We start from the raw sequence: 10,529 nt of genomic DNA on the forward strand, positions 1-10,529 counted from the left end.
GGAGCTTCGGCTTCTCCTTCCCGTCAGCCGCTCAAACAACGAACAGCAGACGGCGACCGGCGACTTCCGGCAGCCCCGCCCCCTGCCCCGGAAACTTTCCACGCGGGAGGGCCTGTCCGTTGGGAACGCTCCTTCTGTGGTTTAGGTTCCCCGATTTTAAAGGAGGGTTTGGAAGATTCGTAGCCCTACCTCTCCGAGGGCCTGAGGCTATTGAACCTGAAGCCGCCCAGGAGCGGGGATAAATAGGTGGAGAGCGTATCCGCCCCTTCCCACCTTAGAGGCGAATGAGGCTCGGATTCGGGGCCTGGCCGCTGACTGCCATGTGTGAAGTGAAGTGAAAAGTCGCTCAGTAGTGTCCGACTCTGCCAGGCTCCTCTGTTCATGGGATTCTCCAGGCAAGAATACTGGAGTGGGTTGCCATTTCCTTCTCCAGGGGATCTTCCCGACCCAGCGATCGAACCCAAGTCTCCTGCATTGCAGACAGACTCTTTACTGACTGAGCTACAAGGGAAGCCCTAGGAGCCCATGACTGGCATGGGAATTCTGGCCAATTATAGCCATCCTTTCCTGAGCCTGATTCCGCCCCCGATCCCCGGATTTATCCTCTACCAGATGGGCCCGGCCAGCCTCCTTTTCTAATCCAGATTACCATGAATGAGACAATCGGTTCATTCCTTAACGCAAATTGGTCGTTCAGTTAGCAGCTACTTTTCGTTCGTCCTATTTGTGCGAGCTTTGTGACGAGCTTAAATAGAAACGTTTCAGTGAATTCTGTAATCATTGTGCTAGTTCATGTATTTTGTGTGGGTTTTGTTCGGGGTTTTTTTGGGGGGAGTGTCTTTGAAGCATATGAGAATCTGCTAGATTTGTGATTTTAATAAAACTGTTGAAGAATTGGATTAAATTTGTAATCAGCGTTTTGATTATAGAATTTGACTAAGTACATTTTAATTAGTGTTTTCATTAAATTATAGAATGTGATTAGATTAGCTTGTAATCACTGTTTTGAGTGAGCCAGAAAAGAAACTGATTAAACAGATTTGTAACACTGTCAGTTTTACCTAGTGCCTGTTATATGTATGGGCTTCATCTCCACAACCTCCATTCTAGACCAAACCAATAGCCTCACTTTCCTGGAATAAATTCCTGTTTTATCCAATATGTCATCCACTCTTGATCCGAAACTCCAATCCAGCTTCAGCATGTTACACATCTATCTTTAAAAAAAATACTAGTTTGATATTTGTGTTTCCTCCCACCTCCCTCAAAACCTTTAAGTGGAAACTTCATTAAATTTATGTTTTGATCAGTTGTCCAATATAGACATAATACTAGGTATGTAGGTAATTTAAATTTTTCTAGTAACCACATTAAATAAATAAAAAGAAGTAGATGAAATTAGTTTAATAAATTGTTTTACCCAATATATAAAAAATAAAACTTCAATGTATAATCAATATAAAATTGAGATAGTTCACATTATTTTTCATAGTAAGTTTTGCAAATGCAGTATGTATTTTACACTTATATACTTAGTTCAGTTGCTTAATTTTAATTGGAACTATTGGACCTGTACTTAAATTTCATAAAATTTGGCATTGAAAAGAAAATAGATCCAGGGAACTCTGTGGCAGTCCAGTGGTTAAGACTTGATGTTTTCTTTGCTGGGGCCCTGATTCAATCTCTGGTCAGAGAACTAAGATCCTGTAAGCCCCACAGCGCAGCCAAAAAAAGAAAGAAATCCACATACTTGAATTTTCCAAACAAATTTACAAGTTTTTCAGTAACTGAATCAATCATCAGTTTAAAGTTAAAATTTTAAGTCAATTAAAAATAAACAAAATTTAAAGTTCAGTTCCTTAGTTCCATTAACCATGTTTCGAGTGTTCAGTAGGTACATATGGTTAGTGGATTCAGTATTGTATTTTCAGGAAATACTGTTTAATACATTTTAAGGTTTATAAAGTGAGCATTAGACAAAAGTAAACTTAGTGATGAATGTTATTATTCTTGCCCAAACCCTCCTGGCCTTAAAGACGCTAGCAACACATTTGAATTGGTGTTTCATTTACTGGCAATCAACAGCATCCTAACTGACAGTGCAGAACACTATCATTGAGTAATACGAGAGCCTGATTTAGAGTGGAATTTGAAGGAGGTGATATTTAGGTTGCCACTGGGAAGATGAGTAAAATTTGGCTAGGTAAAGGCTCAGGTGGAGTGTATGCGAGATAGAAGGGACAGTACTCTGGGGAAGAGCTTTGTGAACCTGAAAGTCATATTGCTAGAATGTAAAAACTGATGCGGAGAGTAGCATGGGTTGAGGCTTGTAGACGTAAGAAATAGCCAGATCATGCCCAGGTTTATCCATGCAAAGCAAAGCTGGTGCCTTGCCCTGTTTCTAATGTAAGTATAGACATCACAGAAAAAAACAAAACAATTGCACTCCGAGGTAACCAAACCAGATCTGTGTCACACTATCTGTAGGTCTCCAAGGTGAATGGAACCTTCAGTGTTTCCCATGTTATTGATTCTCCAACAAAAACAACTCAATCAATGACGTTTGCAGGGCTGACTTTTGCAAGTCTGAAAATATGCAAGAATTTGGGGGAACATGGAAGTCGTATGAGAAAACTGCTCTTCAGTCATGAATCAGCTGACTGTAGACCTTATAACCTTGGGTGGGGGCCGGGTGTTTGATGAAGCAGTCCTACTAAAGCCTTGACTCACCTGTAAACTTGTGCAAGTATTTTCCTAAGGAAATACTTTTTCTAATGCATGTGTCCATGAGACTTCTTTTGACATAAAGTCGGTTAAGGAGTTTGGATTTTATCTTAGGTGCAATGAAGTGATGTATATGTATCACTGAATAGGTCTCTATGAAAGAGAGAATTGTTTTGTGGTTTTAAAGATTGTCGTGGTTACATTGTGGAAAATGGATTCGAGAGTGTTTAAGAGCATGTGGGCCGAATACTTAGAAAACTACTGTCCGAGTTACATATGATAAATAGCTAAGAATAGGTTTAAGGTGATGGAGGTGGCGTTAGTGGTAAAGAACCCACCTGCCAATGCAGGAGACATAAGAGACACCAGTAGGGAAGATGCCCTGGAGAAGGGCATGGCAACCCACTCCAGTATTCTTGCCTGGAGAATCCTGTGGATATAGGAGCCTGGTGGGCTGTCATCCTTAGGGTTGCAAAGAGCTGGACATGACTGAAGTGACTTAGCAGGCAGGCAGGTAGGTGGTGGTAGATATATATAAATATAATCTCTTCACTTTTCTCCATTTCCACATGTGTATGTGTATGTGTATAATCTTGTGCCTCAGCTGGTAAAGAATCTGCCAGAAGTACAAGAGACCTGGGTTTGATCCCTGGGTTGGGAATATCCCCTGGAGAAGGGAAAGGCTACCCACGCCAGTGTTCTGGTCTGGAGAATTCCATGGACTGTATAGACCATGGGGTCGCAAAGAGTTGGACACAACTGAGTGACTTTCACTTTCACTTCTTTTGCTAATGAACTGGATACAAGGGTCATTGAAAAAGTAGTGTCAGGAAGCACTTCCAGGTTTCTGGCATGGGCAACTGGGTGAATGAAGTGTCATTTTCCAAGATACATATGATTAGTGGAGGAGCACATTTGGGCAAGTGCAGATCCCTAGTGGGTTTCAGTTGTGTTGCCTGCCCTGTCTCTGACATCTCTGAGACAGATATCAGACAGGCTGTTGAATATACAGGTCTGGAGCTTAGAAGATAGTTTCTAAGAGCTGGAGAAATAAGTCTGAAAGCTCCTAGCATATAGGTGAAATTTAAAATTATGGGGAAGGTTGAGATAAACTCGAGTGAGAATGTAAAGTGACAAGGGAGGGCCCAGGGCCAAGCTATGAGGAACTGTAGCATATGCAGTAGGCAGGTAGGGGAAGAGGTTCTGTAAGGAATTAGAAGACTAGAAGGAGAGAAAATCGTGAGGCAACCGCTGGGACTTAAACTGTAACTTGATACGGAGAGTGACAGGCAGCCTTTTGTTTTCCCCTAACTGTAGCAGACATGGGTGAAATTAGACTTTTGTTTTTTAAGATGTGTTTATTCATATATTGGCTGTGCTGGGTCTTTGTTGCCACGCGCAGGGCTTCTCACTGCGGTGGCTTCTCTAGCTGTGGAGCACCGGCTCTGGGCCCGTGGGCTTCAGCAGTTGTGGCTCACAGGCTTAGGAGCTCTGGCTTAGTAATTGTGGCGCATGAGCTTAGTTGCTCTGTGCCACGGGGGGGGGGGGTCTTCCCAGATCAGGGATTGAACCCGAGTCCCCTGTACTGGCAGGTGGATTCTTAACCACTGAACCACCAGGGGAGCCTGAAGTTCGATGTTTTTAAGCTGCAGATCTAGTTTGGTAGTGAGTACAGAGATTTTCCTCCAGCTGACATGCGTGTGCAAAGTCTGTTCACAAATGCCAGGCTCCACGTTGGGTTTGAGTGGCCCAGATCAAGGTAAAGCAGTTAGTGTATTTGGTCAGTGTAGGATTTGGTGAATACATAGTCTAAATAGATTGCTAAGATTCTTCAACTTTCTGATATTGATTTTTGGTTGGTTGTTGTGTTGGTAAACATGTATATTTAACCATTCTGAAGAGTGAGCTGTTTTACATGTTGATCAAATATAGTACTTATTGAAATAATTGATCTTTTGGTAAAGAATATTTGAGCTCTCAAATTAGATATCTTTTATTTATTTTTATTTTCTATTTGGGAGTATGATTGTTTTACGACATTGTGTTAGACTCTGCTGTACAACAAAGTGAATCAGCTGTGTGTGTACATATATCCCTTCCCTCTAGACCCTCCCTTCCACCCTGCCCCCTAAATACCGGGACACAAAGGGATATATATTTTAAGTAGTTTGTATATATTATTAAGAAAGAATAGGAATTGTATTCATTTGCTAGGGCTGCCACAAGAAAGTACCACAGGCCTGGTGACTTAAACAACAGAAATTTGTTTTCTCATAATTCTGGAGGCTGAAAGTCCAAGATCAAGGTGTCTGCCGGGCTGGTTTCTTCTGAGGATTCTTCTCTCTTTGGCTTGTATGTGGTGTCTTCTCCCTCTGTCTCCACCTGGCTGTCTCTTGGGTGTCTGTGCCCTAATTTCTTCTTCTTTTAAGGATGCCAGTCATAATTGGATTAGGACTAACCCTAGTGACCTCATTTTAACTTAATTACCTCTTTCAAGATCTAACTCCAAATAAAGTCAAATTCTGTGGCACTGGGGGTTAGGATTACAACATCTGAATTACGGGAAGACATAATATAGGCCTTAAGAGAGCCTATCATAGGATATGTCTTTGCAGGTGAATTTTTATTTTTTAAAGATTTTTTTTTTTTTTGGGATGAGGACCATTTTTAAAGCTTTCATTGAATTTGTTACAATATTGTTTCTGTTTTATGTTTTGGTATTTTTGGCCAGGAGGCATGTGGGATCTCATTTCCCTGAGCATTGAACCCATGCCCCTTGCATTAGAAGGTCAAGTCTTAACCACTGGACCATGAGGGAAGTTCCCAGGTGGATTTTTAAACTGTGCTTTTTCTTGTCCTTTTTTAAAATAAGCCTTGTTCCTGTAGTAGTGGGATGCCTGATCATTAGTAAACTTTTTAGGCTTCTAGTTTGTCATTACATTTTTCTGGGCAGTTGTTTTATGATCTATGTCATAGTTTCCTTTAGGTTTTTTTTTTTCCCCCTTATTCTTCCCCCACCTCTAGGTTTTTAATAAACTTTCATCTCTAAAACATGAGCCTATTTTCAGGAATTTAAAACTATATAAAATGCTCCCTTAGAGAAGAACTGGGAATGTAAAGATCAACAGAACTATTAATAATTTCATTGTCAGTAAAAAAGAAAAACGATGATAGAAATCTTAGTTCTGGCAAACTGAAATAACCAGAAAATCCTTCTGCTAGACATGTTGAATATGTTGCTAGATAACCTAGATATGCTGAATTTAAAAAAAAAATGAGAATATTATAGTATGGCATGTCCCTGTAAATGCACAGCTGAGAGATCTACTAATCTGAATAACAGAAATTAAAGCCCGTGCTAAGACTACCCAGATAGTGGTGGGTAATAGTAATGCTCACAGAGAGAGAGAATTAGAGGTTTGGGGCTTATGCTGGAAGCCTTAAGAGGCTATTCTCTAAGTAAAAGAGGGTAAGGAAAAAAATCCCACCAATACAGATAACAGTCTGGACTCAGGGTATAAAATTTGCAGTTGGTAGTGGGGGAGGGGTGGGAGAATCTCCCTCAAGAAATTGCAACCACCAGGATCTATATATTAGGTAGATTGAGTATCTGACATTTTCCTCTTGGTCTGGGAATTCCCAAGGCAAGACAGCATAGGAATTATCCGTAAGTGTGTGGTGTCCCTGGCATGGCTGGGCAAGTTACTTAATATTTTTGATTGATTGGCCCCTACTTCCCCTGCTGCTGCTAAGTCACTTCAGTTGTGTCCGACTCTGTGGGACCCCATAGACGGCAGCCCACCAGCCTCCCCCGTCCCTGGGATTCTCCAGGCAAGAACACTGGAGTACTTCCCCTACTGGAAATTAAATAGTAGTAACTAAGAGGTATTGAATGTTTGCTTGTTCCAGTACTTGAAATGCCGAAACTCCTTTAATCTTCAGAACAGCTTTATGACATGGGTACAGTAAACTGTCAAAGGTACGGAGGCCAAGGCGGGTGGTCATATCTCTCTCCTGGGATCAGTGTGGAAATAAGATGAGGTATAAAGTGATGGGCCAACGTGCATGTGACTCTACTTTGGAAACTGCAACCATATGCTCTATCCCTGGGGGTTTTCTGCTACAGATAGGATGACAGACTCTCAAAGTCTTCACTTCTTCTCTTTCTTATTGTCTCCAAAGGTAAGAAGCACAGGTCCCTTCTTATTTTAAGGATGTTATAGATTCTTGTTGAAAGAAGAAAAGAAGATGGACTTTGAAGTGGCTTTGAAATGGGTAGAATTTGAATAGGCAGAATGTGGGAACCATTTCAAGCAAAATCTTAATGGCAAGAATAACACTCTTTAAAGGCCAGTGACAAGTGAGTACATCCCAGCATTGTTGTTATTTAGTTGCTGAGTCGTGTCTGACCCCATGGACTGTAGCCTGTCAGGCTCCTCAGTTCCTTGGATTTCCCAGGCAAGAATACTGGAGTGGGTTGCTGTTTCCTTCTGCAGGGGATCTTCATGACCCAGGAATTGAATTTGAGTCTCCTACATTGGCAGACAGATTCATTACTGCTGAGCTACAAGGGAAGCCTGCATCCCAGCATTAAAACTTACCAGTTCTTTGACATTCATCATGTGTCTGTTGACAAATATTCAATTAAAAATCACATTAAGAAGAAAAAAGAGGATTTTATTTAGGCCAAACTGAGGATTAGAACCCAGGAGACAGACTCTCAGAAGCTCTGAGACCTGTTAGAAATTGAAGGCAAGGTCATATACATTCTTGAGACAAAGGATCATACATTAAAATGATATACTGATATGTTAAATAACACTTTCAAAAATACATAGTCCAGGTAAACATGTACAAATTGAGCAGTAAGTTCCCACGACTGCCTACAGACTTGGGAAGGAACGTGAATCTTTTGGGAAGTTATGTTGCTAGCATCAGAAGAAAGAAGAAAAGAAATTGATGTTTAAGTTTGAGTAGGAATTTCCATCTTTGAGGAGCTCTGGTTAACTTGTAATGAAGATAGACGCACACTGCATGAAGGGGGAAGGGAGGAGGCCCAAATGGAACAGAAAGGCAGAATTTTGTTTAAACGTTCTTGCCTGCCTTAAAATATACATAGTATTCCATTTCCCATCTCCTCCAAGAAGCCTTCCTTGTTAACATCGTTCAAGAAACTCTCTCCTTTCTATTTGTCTTATTGTCTCCAAAAATAGCTTGGCATTGAACGATATTCAGTTTTGTTGTTGTTCAGTCGCTAAGTCCTGTCCAACTCTTTGTGACCCCATGAACTGCAGCATGCCAGGCCTCCCTGTCCTTCACTGTCTCCTGGAGTTTGCTTAAACTCATGTCCATTGAGTCGGTGATGTCATCCATCCATCTCATCCTCTGTTGCCCCATTCTCCTCCTTTCTTTTTGGAAGAAAGTATGTATCACAGTATACTATTTTTTTTTTTTCATTAGAAAAATGGAAGTATAGTTGATTTACAATGTTGTGTTACTTTATACACATATATATATTTTAAAATATTCTTTTCCGTTAAGGTTTATCACAGGATATTGAATATAGTTCCCTGTGTTATGCAGTAGGACCTGTGTTTATCCATCCTATATATAATAGCTTGCATCTGCTAATCCCAACTTCCCACTCCATCCTTCCCCCAACCCTCTCCCCCTTGGCAACCACAAGTCTGTTCTCCATGTTAGTATATCACAGTATATTTAAAATATTTTTTTTTTTGAGGTAAACAATCTCAAATTTCTATTTTCTTCATAATAAAACTATGAAGCTCAGAACGGGACCATTTGCCTCTTTCTCTTCTTATCTCCTCCCAGCTCAAAATGCTTGTACCTCTTTTTAGCCAAGATTCTCTTGTAGTTGGGCGTCATGCATTCGAGCTGCAGCACACTCTTCTTTGTAGTTTTAGCCTTTTTCTGGAAAATCGGCTTAGTCTGGTCACCATAGTCACTCTGCTTCCTGGCATAATGCCGCTTTCCCTAGGCAGGCAGAGAATCCTTGCCCTTCCTGGTGTGTGTCACTTTGTGCAGTTGGCGCTTGCCACACTTCTTATAGAAAGTCTGGTGGGTTTTAGGAACATTCACCATGTTTGTGAGAGCAGTGTCGGCATGGAAAGAGGCTAAAATACCAATTTTGTTTGAGTGGCAGGTGAGATCTTAATTACCCAACCAGGGAGCAAACCAGTCACCCCTGTGCATTGGAAGCACAGTCTTAACCCCTGGACCCTCAGGGAAGTCCCTAAAATACCTATTTTGAATGCAGTGTTTTCTCCCCTCTGACTCTTCCTTTCCTCAAGGTCAGAATACTTTTTGAATACTCCCCTCTCCCAGCTTGAGGAGCCTAGAAGTTCTCAATACATAAATAGATTTTGAATTGCTTGGTAAAAGCCAGAGTTGGAAGGACAGTAAAGGATATTCCTTTCAAAAGCAAATGTGCCCAGGGAATTTGGGTACTCTTGCTTTGTGCAGATGAAGTTTTCTGCCTGACTGTTTAAACAACAGTTTCAAGATAGTCTCAGAACTTTGAAAAGTAAATATTTTTCTTCACATTCATCCCTAAAAATCATGAGAAACATTTCAAATTCAAGAAAAAATGGATTATTTTGATGGAATTATCCTAGGTTTTGTATATTAAAAGATCCCCTCTGTCTATAAAATGAGTTTAGAACTGTTTAAAAATTACTTTAACCTGATTCTTTGTCCAGGTTTATGTATATGATAAACATATCACTGAATTCTGGGACTTGTTCGGGCAGAGAAAAAGTTAATGTGCACTCCAGTGAGAATTCTTTTTACTTACCCTCAAGGTGACTTCCCATCTAGAGAACCATCACAATTTAAGAAATTCTTTTCCAACTATTCTGCTGACTTACCCCCTTTATGAGTGTGAAAAATCAGCTCGACTGTGTAGTTCATGATTGGTCAAATTAGTGGTTTATATGGTGTAACTAAAGTAAGTCAGTTTATCAGTGCTTTTTGGCTGAGGGCATGCTTGCCAAGCCCAGGTCATACTGACATGTTTACCCCAGAGTGCAAATAACTCCTGCCTGTGAAACCTGTTTACAAAGGCAATTGCCTTTTAAAAGGCATTTGGGGATGCGACCCGCTAACACCTCAGGGAAGGCTGTTGCGGACGCCGCGGGAGCGGATGCCATGGCTGCGTTAGGCCTCGGCAAGATCACCCCTTCTGTATAATTGTTTGAGGAAAATAAGTTCTCAAGGAGGAAAACCTGAACCTAGCAAACAACCTCTTAAGAAGCCGAAGTTACCAGAAGGTCGTTTTGATGCACCAGAAGATTCCAATTTAGAGAAGGAACCACTGACAAAATTTCCAGATGATATTAATCCTGTTACAAAAGAGAAAGGTGGACCCAGAGGCCCAGAACCTACCCGATATGGAGCTTGGGAACGAAAAGGACGCTGCATTGATTTTTAAGCCACATGTTTTACTCTAGTATCTTTTTCTGATAGTGTACATCTGAATTAACTTTTTTTTGATTATTGTTTTTCTGTACATCATTTATGTTTCCTAATTTCTATAATGTGTTTTAAAATATATGTGATAGCTTTGGAAGAAAACATGCTGCTATATATTAGGAAAGAGGAAATATTTTTATATTAGCACATTAATTTTAATTTAAATCTTTTGGGGTATTTAAGGGATGATTAGAGCTGCAAACTTTCATTTCATCATGTTTCAAGTTAAGTTAGTTGTTTATAAGATACAAGTGTAAATAAAACTTTAAAAAAATAAAATAAAATAAAAGGCATTTGGGTCAACATTTCAGCAC

General features: G+C 40.5%; 1 pseudogene; it reads right to left on the reverse strand.

Annotated features, from left to right (window-relative positions):
• Window positions 1–8,511: 8,511 nt before the first annotated feature.
• Window positions 8,512–8,826, reverse strand: LOC138093282 (large ribosomal subunit protein eL42-like; annotated as a pseudogene).
• Between the last annotated feature and the right edge of the window lie 1,703 nt (window positions 8,827–10,529).

The sequence above is a fragment of the Capricornis sumatraensis genome, chromosome 16, assembly GCF_032405125.1.
Source record: "Capricornis sumatraensis isolate serow.1 chromosome 16, serow.2, whole genome shotgun sequence".
In the NCBI taxonomy this organism is placed as follows: Eukaryota; Metazoa; Chordata; class Mammalia; order Artiodactyla; family Bovidae; genus Capricornis; species Capricornis sumatraensis.